The sequence below is a fragment of the Ursus americanus genome, chromosome X, assembly GCF_024610735.1.
Source record: "Ursus americanus isolate L20-20 chromosome X, mUrsAme1.1.p, whole genome shotgun sequence".
In the NCBI taxonomy this organism is placed as follows: Eukaryota; Metazoa; Chordata; class Mammalia; order Carnivora; family Ursidae; genus Ursus; species Ursus americanus.
In genome coordinates this window covers 39,207,227-39,220,352 of record NC_142164.1, presented here as the reverse complement: position 1 = coordinate 39,220,352, position 13,126 = coordinate 39,207,227, and positions in this window count along the sequence as shown.

Sequence of the window (13,126 nt, the reverse complement as noted above, 5' to 3'; positions counted from 1 at the left end):
CCGTGTCTCCGGACCGTTTGCTGCACTGTTAAGCCAAGAGAAGACCTTGGCCACAGTTCTATTCCACGGTAAGAACTTAAGAAGTCTGGGGTTTACCGAGAACTAGATACGGTGGGATTCTGTGCCTTATCCCTGGGTTACAGCACGTGTCAGGCCACTGGATCTCTGGTTCTTATCCCCCGGGCTAGAAATTCAGTACTTTCTTATAGGAAGAGCAGAGTTTCTATAATTTATTCATTGGGAACCAATTTTGCCAAATGCAAAATTCCCTCCATCAGTAGTAGACACACGTGTGGCATTTAATTTCAGGCCTTCTAATTAAAAACCGGGGAAGATAAATGTGTACAATTGAAGAATGAATTATAACGCATTCCAAAACATTCAGTGGGGGTTTTGGGTGGTTTTGTTTGTTTTTTTTGTCTTTCTTTCTTTCTTTCTTTCTTTTTTTTTTTTTTTTTTGAGCCTCATTAAATAAGGGCGTTCTTTTACTTCGGGAGAAGCCACATGCTTCTGAAGCTTTGCGCAGAGCGCCCCTTTCTCTTTGAAGCCTGGTTCTGCTTTTGTTTGCCTGGGTTGGGCTTTATGTTGAATATTGGGATATCAACTTTACGGTGAGTCTTTTGGGGGAAAAAAGGGGGGGTGGTGATTCAAAAGGGACTGAGGTGGGCTCTGAAGTGTGTGCCTCTGAGCCGCTAGCCCTCTTTCACCTCATCGGGTCTTTACTCCAGGAGCCGCTGACATGAGACCGTCCCTTAACCTGCCGACCATGCAGTTTCCTGAGGTACTGGATCAGTGGGTCAGGGCTTGCTGTGTCCCAACATTTTGACTCTACTGTGGGCCCCGTTGGGTAATCCAGTTCCTAGAATGAGGTTGTAAGGTCATTCGGGAAAGGCCCTCTTGGTCCCCACCTCTGGCCCCTCTGCCTGTTGGAGGGTTAGTATTCAGTTCCCTGTGACACCCAGGAAGTGCCATAAGCACCTCCGCGGCCACCTCTTTTTTTGCCTCTAGTGGAAGAGCCCCACGTGCCCTGGAAGGCAGGTGATTCGCGACTACGGAACAGCAGCGGGAACAGACCTGGCGGGGTGGGAGGGGGAGGCACCGAAGCCAGAGTGGGCCTGCTCCCGGAATGGCCAGATGACGGCCTCTGAGCGGGAGGCATCCCCAGCTTCTACTCCACGTCCCTCACCTTCCACCCTCTTATCCAGAGGAGGGAGATTCCTTGGAACAACGCTAACCTCACCGAGTCCCCAAGCTAATAATGCCTTTATAAAAGATTCATCTCAAATTGGGGCTGCTGGTCTCCCTGCCAGGCTGGGAATAGAAGCGTTTTCTGCTAAAGAGTTCATTTAATTGAACCGTTAATAGCATGTAGCCCTTGACCTGAGGGTTATTAGGACCATGGAAAAAGCCTGCAGGTAAAAAAAGAAAAATCTGCCCCTCTTAGCAGTCTTGCCTCCTACCATCTCTTACTAGCTCTTGGTTGTGGGGGAGGGGAAGAGGCTTCTGGAAAGGAATCTGGTTATTGGAGGCATCTCCTCCCACAAAGAACTCTGGAAGTGAGGATGAAGGGAAATGGTTCTGCACTGCTGGTTCCCAGCGCTGCCCCCTCCCACCCCTGCACAGACCAAAGACCACTGAGGGAGTAAATGCCCTGTTGGTGAAAATAGCCATTACATTCGGTCAGGAGGGGGAGCCAGCCTCCTACCTTTCAGTCTGCACCTCTAGCCTCCAGCCACATGCGTCCTCTAGGGATGCCAAAACCTGCCCCACCCCACTCCACCCCCCGCCCATCACATGATAACTGAGGTCACCAGAGCCCTCTAGACTGCCCTCAATAGCCGCAAATGGGAGAAGGGAGGATTAGAATTAATACAACCATGGGGCAGGAACATACTGGAAGTTAATTAACACCTCATTTTCAGGCCAAGGATTGACCTTGTGCCTGTTAGTCATTTGCGGCCTTTTTGCCAACTGCTGGCTCTCCCGGAAGGCTGTTCTTACAGGCTCAGCCTTTTGCAAGTGATTATCCAAAAGAGCACACGGGGGTATCTCTCCCCCACCGCCCACCCCACAGCTGCTTGGAACAGGTGGCTCCTGTCACAGTGTCAGGTCATGGTTTAAAGGCAAGAATCAACCCCTCAGGACTCCCCCCTCCTACTTTATTGCAGATCCTTCTTCTACTAGTCTGAGACTCCCTGTTTAAAGGAAGTTCTGCTCCAAATCCTGAGATAAAGTTCAGTGTTCCACAGAATCTAATATAAAGCAGTTCTTCTAAGTCCCCTCTTCAAAGTCTAGGTATCTGTGGGACAACTGTAGGGGAGCCAAGATAGCGACAGGCATATCCAGACCCGGAAGACCCATGGCCATGATTGTCTAGTTCTCTTCTCCATGGCTCTGAAGATTGCAGAGGGAAAGGGCTTGCAGTGGCTGGACAGATTACTGCACCCCACCCTTCCCGAGATTGCTTGTGTCTCAGCCCCAAGGGCTCCAAGAAGGAAGACACTTCTTCCTGACCACCCTCTTCCATTCCCCTCTCCGCCTGGCTCTCCCACCCACTCGCCTGCATGCCCTTAGCCTCTGAGGTTCCTAAGTACTCTGGCCACGAAGCTTAGGCCCACTTGTCCTTTTCTGAGGATGTTCCCTTGGGGTTTTTTATGCTTGCAGAGTGAAAGGGAAGGAGAGACAGAGGAGTGGGGTAGCTTTTTCCACCACAGCACTTGGCCACCTCACCAGCCCCCCTGAGACTCAGAAACCTGGCTGGCTCCTTGCTCCAGCTTGATCAAGTCCATGGGAATGTGATCCTCTTTGTTGCTGGCCTATTGGATGCCCCTCGGTGACAGGCTACTGCCCCTACCCATGCCCTAAGCCACCAGAGTGAGGCCCTTCTCCCATCTTTCCCTTTCCCTGAGTTCTTTTCCCCAAGGTATTCCTCCAGTAGCTCAGCTCCCAACTATAAAGTTGCAAATGGGGGAGGGGAAAGCTCATTTTGCCGCAAAATCAGACCGTGCAGCGGGGCACCAGGACTTCATCCCATTCCCCTCCACCCTGCTTTGTGTTTTCAGCTGGCTCTGTTCTTCGATTTTCCAAGTCCCCACTGCCACGCTCAGCACAACCACTCATGCCGCAGCTGGGTCTTGTCGCTTCATAGTGTTGCCCTGAGCTCATTCCCATCTCGTGGCTCTGATCCAGGGTTTGAATATAAGACAAAAGAGGGCAGCCAGGCTTGACCAATCCATTTTGCAAGGGCAATACACGGAACAGCGGTTTTTCTACCTCCAGCATGGAAGTTAGCCTGGAGCCACGCTACCCAACTTCAGTCCTCGCCCTCAAAGTTCTTGGGGTAGGGCCTCTGGTGACCCCGTGGATGGGGACTCTGTGGCGTAGGAGGGGCTGCAGCAAGGCAGGGGAGGAACACAATGAGCAACTCCCAGTAGGAGCTGAAGCCTGGCTGAGGACGCTTCCCTTTCTTCCCTTTCCTGCGTCTGCCACCTGGCCCACAGGACCCGGCGCTGCTGCCCAGCTGCCACTAGGGGGAGCCAAGCAGAGGCTGGAAGGAGGGAAGTAGCTCGGGGCTCCAGAGGCTTGAGCGGGAGCCTGAGCACCTGCTGGTCCTCCAGGTCCCCTCTTCCCCTCAGTCTCCCCAGCAGCCAGGCGGACAACACGGGGCCCGATTCCCATTCATTCCACAGACGGGAAGGTGCGCAAAGTGTACGGGAAGGTGCGCAAAGTGTAAGTGCGCAGGTCAGTGTCTTTTCTCAAACCAAGCGCTGTGCCAGATGCTAGGGACACAGAAACGCATCCGACAGGGTCCCCCCCTTCCCGGGGCGCTCTGGTCTAGAGAGGAAAACAGGGCATTACAATTGGGTGTGATGAGGACTATGCTGAGGGAAGAGCAAGACGCAGTGGGAGCACAGGAGGGGGACGCCTTGGCCAGTGTTGGGAGTCAGGAAGGCCTCCTGGAGAAAATTATTTTGACTTTGGAAGCAGTTGATTAGAAATTCGCCAAAGTGGGAATGGGGAGAAGGATCTTTCAGGCAGACAGAATAGCATGTGCTTCCGTGGGCACCCTAAAGAACGGTGTGCGCATGTGTGTCTGTGCGTGCACGTGTGTGTGTGTGTGTGTGTGTGTGTGTGTGTGTGTGTGTGTGTGTTTGAGGTAGGATGGGGAGCCGTGGTGAGGGATGGGACTGGTGACAGCAGATTATGAAGGACCTTCGAAGCAGAATGACCACACACCTGTTGTCCCAGTGTATTCGATGGCGCCACCTTCTGCTCTCAAGCGCCCTGCTTCGGATGACAATGTAAGCCTATTATACAGTAACCCTACTCATGTAGACATACTCTGGTGTTTGAACTTTATCCTGCGAGCGAAGAGGAGCCACCGGGGACTTAAGCAGGGTGCCGAGCGGATCAGGGTCACTCAGTTGAAGAGGCAGTGATGTGCGGAACAGACTGGATGGGGGGGCGAGAGGGAAAGAGGGAGGTCGGGGAGGAAGCCGTGCAGTTGTCCCCGGGTAGGGGATGACGGCAGCCGGGGCGAGAGAAGACCCATTTACCGTGGATCAGGGAGGAAAATGCCACAGAACCTGGTGACGTTTTGACGTCGGGATTGAGGGAGAAGGAGGAGTCCAGGACAACTTCCGTTTTTCTGGCCCGAGTGCCCGGCGGACACCAGTACCATGGAGTATGGGGATGAGGCTGAAGTCTGGTTGAGGAACTGCGCAGTCCAAGGTACCCCGCCGGGGGCACCTCACCAGGAGGACTCAACGGGCAGCCGCTGTAGCCAGCGGACAGGTGGCGTCTGTACGCTTTTGCCCAAATGCCCTCTCCCATAGTCCTGAAGCGGCCGGGCTGCAGACTACATCAGCCTTGAGTATTCTGGGTGTTCGAACCCAAAGGACAAGGAGATGTGGGGGAAGTCATGGAACCCGAGGAAAGGTGGGCTACACTGGAGAAAGTTAAAAAGGGTTTTAAAAAGCACAAGATAAAAATCTGGGTTATAGGTTATCTACAGGAGGAAAATAAATAGAAGCCACCAGAAAGTTCTGACAGAAAGAGATGGGGGTCTTTTGAAAATTGTGGACAGTTCATAGCAGCATTACAGACAATTTGGGAAATGGGTGTGAAAAGCCTTAACTCAGAATCTGCCTCCTCATCACAGTGAAGATTATTTCAGTGTATTTAGGAGGTATGCGTGAGTGAAGCAAGAGCAGCAGCAGCAGGTTAACTAAGGAGGGTATATAATAACAGTTTAACAAGTCCAAGGCCAGACTCGGAAGGCTACCTCAGCAACCCGGATAGGAAATAGCAATCAGAGACTCATGGAAAGGGGGGGGAGGGCTCCAGAGCCTTGCATCCATGCTGAACAGAGAGTCCCTATGCCTTTTTTTAATTAAAATATTTATTTTGAGATAATTACAGATTCGCATGCAGTTGTAAAAAAATAATAGAGATCCCATATCCCCTTCACCCAGTTTCTCCCAGTGTAACATCTTGCAGAACGGTAGTGTAATATACAACTGGAATTGATTCATTGATACAAACAAGAGATAAACAGCACCGTCACCACAAGGAGCCCTCCACTGCCTTGAATAAGGACAGCCACTTCCTTCCCACCCCAGCCCCTCTCATTAACCCCTGGCAATTAACTAACCTGTGCTCCATTTCCAAGATCTTGTCCTTTCAAGAATGTTGTATAAATAGAATCCTACAACATGTAACCTTTTGGCTTTTTCTTTAAACTCAACCTAATTCTCTGGAGGTTCATCCAAGTTGTCTCAATAGTTTGTTCCTTTTTCTTGCCATTAGAATCCCATGGTATACATGTACCAGTTTAACCATTTACCCAGTGAAGGACATTTGTGTTTCTTGGTTCTGGCTATTGAGAATAAAACCACTGTTGACATTCATGTATAGGTTGTTGTGTGAACCTAAGTTTTCACTTCTCCGGGCTAAAGGTTTTGTTGTTTTTTTTTAAGATTTTATTTATTTATTCGACAGAGATAGAGACAGCCAGAGAGAGAGGGGACACAAGCAGGGGGAGTGGGAGAGGAAGGAGCAGGCTCATAGCGGAGGAGCCCGATGTGGGGCTCGATCCCATAACGCCGGGATCACGCCCTGAGCCGAAGGCAGACGCTTAACCGCTGTGCCACCCAGGCGCCCCAAGGTTTTGTTTGTTTTTAAGACACTCCCAAACTGGTTTCCAGAGTGGTCGTACCATTTTGCATTCCTACCAGCAATGTATGAGTGATCCAGTTTTCAAACTGCTACAGAAACATAAAGATGGATGGGAATTAAGATGGACAGAGTAACGCGTCAGCAAGGCTTGACTTGGAGCTAAACACATTTTTCTCTTCCTCATTCCTGAAGCCTCCCTCTCCCCTCCACTTGTTTTTCTGTAGAATCCTTTGTTCCAGGAACTCTGCATTGATATTGACATCTCACTGACCTCAATGTATACTTAGTAACGAGACTGGGATGGCCGGCGCCTGTGCTAGGCTAGTCATGAGACTACCTTGAAGACATGATCAAACGTGGCTCACAGCATGTACCAGATTCCTATCAAAACCACGCAGATTCTGTATTTTCCTATAAAACCCCTCAGCCTTTTCTTTCCTGGGCGGTCTGCAGTTTGGAGGGCATTAGCCTGCTGCAGCCTCCTTCGCCTGGCAAAGTAATAAAACTATTGCTCTTCTTAATCTATTTATTTATTTATTTTGTTTTTTGAGAGAGAGAGAAAGTGAGCAAACGGGGGTGGAGGGGCAGAGGGAAAGAGAGAGACTCTTAAGCAGGCTCCACGCTGGGCAGGGAGCCTGACTTGGGGCTCGATCCCACGACCCTGAGATCAGCACCCCAGCCAAAATTAAGAGTCGGACGCCCAGCCACCGATGCACTCCTATTATTCCTCTTTATCCCCAAACTCTGTCTTTGTGTTCTATTTTGGCTCCAGAGCACAAAGATCGGTTTTCAACAAGAGCTTCTCTGCATCCTCACCAGCATTCAGTGTTGTCACTGATTTTTTTTTTATTATTTTAGCTACTCTGATAGGTGTGTAGTGATGTCTCATTGTGGTTTTCATTTTCATCTCCCTAGTGCTAATGGTATTGAACATCTTTTCATGTGCTTATTTGCCGTCCTTCTATCCTCTGCTGGAGTGTCCAATCAAGTCTCCAAAGCTCTCTGTTTTAGCTGGCTCCTGACACTGTTTCAGTCCTAGAAGGGGAAATCGGCATCCCCTCAGGACTGACAGCTGGGGGCTGAAGTACAGGTCCCGCTCAGCGTCTGTTGGCAACCAAGTGGGGAGCCTCCTTGTTAGTTAGGGTGGGACTGGGAGTTCCAGCTTCTGCCAGGCTTGGGATACCTGATTACCTCCTCGCCGGGAGGGGTAGGAGTTCCTTGTAACTGCTCCCTACAGGATCTCCACTGACACCACAAGGTTGGAGGAATGTGGTCTCGCTACTGCTAGGTGATGGCAAAAATCTTCGTCTCCACCAGATCTGACACTACCCAGACAGGAAGGGTGGTTATCACTGCCTAGTGGGGATGGAAGTCCGGGCGCCCCACATGGTCTCCACTGATACCGCTGGAGGTGGGACCCTCATTATCACTCAACCAGATCAAAGTCCCGCCTCTCAGCCTTCTCTGACACCCCTTGGCAGGGATGCAGGCGAGGGCTTGGGGTGCTCATTACAGCCTGAGGTTGAAGTCTCTGCTCCCCACTTGGCCTTGGCTGGGGGGGCATGGTTTTTCCTGTGCTGTTTGGCTACAGAAGAGAGATGAATACCGAGAGCTTTCTGTTTTCTTAGGCTGCCCTGTTCCTGGAGAGAGATGCCTTTTGCTGGGGTTCTTTTGCCTCCACCCACTGGCGTTTCCCGGTCGGGTCGTTGGCTTCTTCAGCTCTGAGTCTGGAATATGTGAGGCAAAAAGAAAACCCAGGGAACTCATGACCGTGTTGTTCCTTGAGTCAGAAACCCCTAGCTGCTCTGCCTTCTCTCCACCTCTGAGTCTTCTATGTTTGTTTCACATCGAACATCCGAGCTTTCAGTTGGAATAGAAAAAGTATGTCTATTTGATCTTCCCAGAACGTCGTATGTCTTTGAAGAAATCAAAAGTGTTTGTCATATAATGTATAGGGAAGTTGACAATTCACAAGTTTATAGCTCACTGAATTTTCACAAACGGAACATACCTAGCACCCAGATCAAAAAACAGAACATGGGGCGCCTGGGTGGCTGGGTTGGTTGAGCATCTGACTCTTGGTTTCAGCTCAGGTCACGATCTCCGGGGCATGGGATGGAGCCCCACATGGGGCTCCACACTCAGTGGAGAATCTGCTTGAGATTCTCCCTCTCCCTCTGCCCTTCCCCCCACTCTCTCTTAAATAAATAAATAAATAAATAAATAAATAAATAAATAAATAAAATCTTTAAAAAAAAGAAAAGAAAACAGAACCTGACCAGCACCCTCTTGACTCCTTTCAGCCACTACAGCCACTACTGTCCACACCAGAGTAGCTACTACCTCTGTGGCTCTTGCCTGGCTGGCCTATCCCAAGGGCATCAATAGCTTGAGGTGCGCTCTGACTGCCTTGCGTTCTCGCCAGTGCGTGCGTATGCGCACGTGTGTGTGTGCGCACGCGCGCATGTCACAAGCCCTCTTGCGTGTAGGCCTGTGGGTTTGGGCACACAGCCTGTATCAATCTGACTTCCTTGCCTAGACCCGTGGGTTTGAAAGTTCTTCATAGACCTGGATTCAAATCAGAGTTCCATTATTTACCAAAAGTTGAGTGTAGTGACTAAGAGCGTGGGCTTCGAAGTCAAACCAACCTGAGTTCAAATCCCAGCTCCACCACTCCTCAGCTGTGTGGTCAAGAAAGGGACAGTAATAGTACAGACCTTGTGGCGGTGGTGTGTGGATGAAATGAAACGACTCATGGGAAGTGCTTAAAACAGTACTTGAAGCATAACGCAGCCCTCCGTCAAAGGCAGTATTACCATTATTAGCCGTGGGGCTGTTGTGAGTAGTGATACAAATTCTGTCAAGCACCTGGTATGTATGGTTCCTGGCATCCAGCAGGCATGCGTCCGCCTCCTTCCTCCCCACAGGGAGCAACAAGGAGTCACTACCAACTCTAACTCTGATCCCATGGGTCGGAGGGAGGGAGGGAGGGAAAAGCTTCAGGGGGAGAGTATCTGTGTTATGCTGTCCTTCTGGGGGAGGGCGCCTCCTGAGAATATGTAACATGCTCCCTTTTGACAAACTTCCTTCCCCTGCTGAGGAACAAAGTCGGCTCCCACTGCCTCTCTTCATGCCCCTACTCAGGACTCTGTCCGTAAAGGCCTGGATGCAGTAGAAAGCAATGGGGAAGGAAAGCCAGCCTGTTTCCCTAGGTTGAGGCCTGTCTGCCTCCCTAGCTCTAGCACTGATCTACTTCCCTCTTAGTCTGGCAGAGTAAAAGCTCTGGAAGTTTCCGGGCTAGCACAACCCCATGTCCTAGCTTGGCCTCTGTGAGTCCTTTCCTCTCTCTGACAGATAGTACGGGCTCCCATGCCCAGGCCTGCTTTGGTGAAGCCCCAAGGTGGCTCTCAGTCCCCCAACTTGGCTGTCAACGGGAGAGCTTGTCACTAAATGTCCAAAATGTAGTTTGACATCACCGTCATTTTTAAACTATGCCACTACACATCTCTGTGGGGAGAGAAAGAAAGAGTATGCTGAAGTTAAACAGAGCTAGGGCGTTCCAGGTCCCCAAAGTTTGGGGATCGGCTACGCTAATAATTGAACGTAATTTATGAACTCCTGATGCACCTTGACTGAAGAGAAATTTGCTACAGCCTCCAGATTTATGGCGTTGCCCTTTTCTCTGCAGACAGCAGAGGGCCTCATTAGCACGAATTCTGTGTCATGACAAATAAATGGGGAGGGAAGTTTGCCAAGGTCCTAGAAGCACGGTAAAACTTTGATTAACAGAAATGTGCAAGGAAATTGGCTGTTCAGCTGAATTCTCTCTCTCAAAAAAAGAATTTTATGAGTTAATAGGGACTGAGAAAACCTTATTGTTCCACTCCTTGTAGTTGAAAATGCATGCAAAATTCCCACATTGTCTTCACTGATTCAACTAGTAATAGGGATCCTGGGTAGGGTTGCCAGCTTTCGAAAATAAAAACACAGTGTCAAATACAGATCATTATATAATTTAAAAAATAAGACTCTGGGGGTGCCTAGCGTGGCTCAGTCGGTTAAGTGTCTGCTTTCCGCTCAGGTCATGATCTCGGGGTCCTGGGATCAAGCCTCCCTCCCCGGCCCCCCCCGCAGGTCGGGCTCCCTGCTCCATGGGGAGTCCGCTTGTCTCTTTCCCTCTGCACCCCACCCAGCCCACCCCCTCCCCGCTCGTGCTCTGTCTCTCTCTTTCTCAAATAAATAAATAAAAATCTTAAAAAAGTAAGAGTCTGAAAGATGAAGGGAGGAAGGCAGAGTAGCTAGGGGCCTCATAACCCGAGCAACAGCATGGTGGTCAGTCTTCTGGATTTTCTTTTTGCCTTGCATATCCTGGACTGGGCACTGGAGACACCAGCAATGCAGAAATGCCAAGGGGCTCGGACAAAAGTAACCCTAACAAAACCTGGCTCTCTAGGCGAAGGAACAGGAAAGAGACAGCCGAAGGAGACCCAAAACTTACAGACAATAACCGCTCTAGGGCAACCGGATACCGCAAAGAAAACCAGCTCCACCTGTCCCAAGCCCGCAAAGGCCCAGTGGGAAGCCAAGATTCCCACCCTCAGTAGGCTGTAAGGAGGTGTCCCCAACCTCCCATCAGGGCAGTTTCAGAAAAGGCCTAGCATGGGCCCCCCCGGGGCTTTCACCACCAGGTCATAACAAGGCCCCTCACCCCATACTGTCAGTGGGGTGCGCCTCGTAGGGATCCAAAACACTCACTCCTGTTCAGCCTCTGGGTGTTACTGGAGCCTGAACGCGAGCCCTGAACTTCCATTTCACCTGGCTCATTATGAGACCACGTCTCTCTTCTCTCCCCGGCATGGTGTCTGAGGGAGCTGGCTGACATAGGAGCTTTAAACAAGATCCAGGGTCTCGTAACACCCCACATGTCCAAGAACCAGGAGGATCGCAGGCTCACTGAGAAAAGGCAATCAATAGATGCCAACCCCAAGATGACAGAGATGTTAGAATCATCTGACAAAGATTTTAAAGCAGCCATCATAAAAATGCTTCAATGAGCAAATACAAACATGCCTGAAACTAGTAAAAAAAAATAATGGACAGTCTCAGCAAAGAAATAGAGATATAAAAGGACAATTGAAGATTTTAGAACTGAAAAATAAGAAAAAAAAAAACCAACCCAATGACTAGGCTCAACAGCAGAATGGAGGGGCCAGAGGAAAGTATCAGTGAGTAAACTTGAAGAGCGAACAACAGAGGTGACTCATGCTGAATACCAGAGAGAAAATAGGTGGAAAGGAAAAAGAACAAAACTTGGGGACTTGTATGGCTCTAACCAAAAAAATCTAACATTCATGACCTCAGAGTTCTAGAAGGAGAGGAGAAAGAGGATGCAGCTTAGAAGGTACTAGAAGAAATAATGGCTGAAAACTTCCTAAATTAAACAAAAAAAACAAAACAAAACAACAACAAAAAACCCCATACACCAACAGACTGAAGAACAGGATAAACCCAAATATAATCCACACTGAAACACATCATGGTCACACTTAGAAAACCCAAAGACAAAGAAAAAAATCCCAGAAGTAGGGAGAGAGAAATGATAAAAATTCAAATGACAGCAGATTTGTCATCAGAAACCTTGGGGCCAGAAGGAAGTGCTGACAGAAAACTATCCACCCAGAATCCAATGAAAATACCCTTCGGGAACAAAGGGGAGAAATCAAGGCATTCTTTAGATGAAGGAAAGCGAAGAACAGTGTGTCATCATCAGACCTACTCTGAAAAAGTGGCTCAGGGCAATTCTCTAAACAGAAAGGAATTCACAAAAGAAGGAATCGACTCTTGGAACATCACAAAAGAGGAACACCACAGTAAGCCAAACTATGGGTAAATACAATAGAAATCCTTCCCCTCCTGAGTTTTCTAAATCAGGTTTGATGGTTGAAGCAAAACTTATAATCCTGTCGTGGTTCTCAGCATATGTAGAATATTTAAGACAATTATGTGCTGGTTGATTATACTTTAGTAAAGCTAGAAAAAATTAATGGGTAGGATAAAAGACAATTATGAATGAGGGAGGTAAAAGGACATAAAGTGTGTTTCACTCAAAATGGTAAGACGTAGACATCAGTAGCCTGTGATCAATTGTGTATATTTTATACCAAGCCCAGAGCAGTCGCTAAAAAAGTTATACAACGGGATGCAGCCCAAAGCACTACAGACACAGGCATACCTTGCTTTATTGTGCCTTACGGATTGTTTTTAAAAGATTTTATTTATTTGAGAGAGAGAATGAGTGCGGGGGGGGGGGGGCGGGGAGGGCAAAGGGAGAAGCAGCAGACTCCCTGCTGGACAAGGACCCTGATGTGAGGCTCAATCCTAGGACCTTAGGATCAGGACCTGAGCTGAAGGCAGGCACTTAACCCACTGAGCCCCCCAGGGCCCCCAGTTGGGGGTGTTGAAGGTTTGTGGAGACTCTACATGCAGCAAGTCTATTGATGCCATTTTCCCAACAGCATCTGGTCATTTCGTGTCTGTGTGTCGCATTTTGGTAATTCTTGGAATATTTCAGACTTTTCCATTGTTATTATTCGTTATGATGATTTGTAATCAGTGATGACGACTCACTGAAAGGTGGTTAAACTTTTTAGCAATAAAGTATTTTTAAATTAAGGTGCGTACTCTTTTTTTTAGACGTAACGCTATCCCACACTTAATAGACTACAGTATAGTGTAAACATAACTTTTATATGCATAGGGAAACCAAAAAAAATCATTTGACTCACTTTATTGTGATAGTTGCTTTATTTGCGGTGGTCTGGAATCGAACCCACAATACCTCTGACATATGCCAGTAATTAAAATAGAATTCTAAAAATGGTGAAAGCAACACACAGGCAGTTAGGGAAAAGAAACAAAAACGGAGCAAACAGGAAACCAACAATAAAAT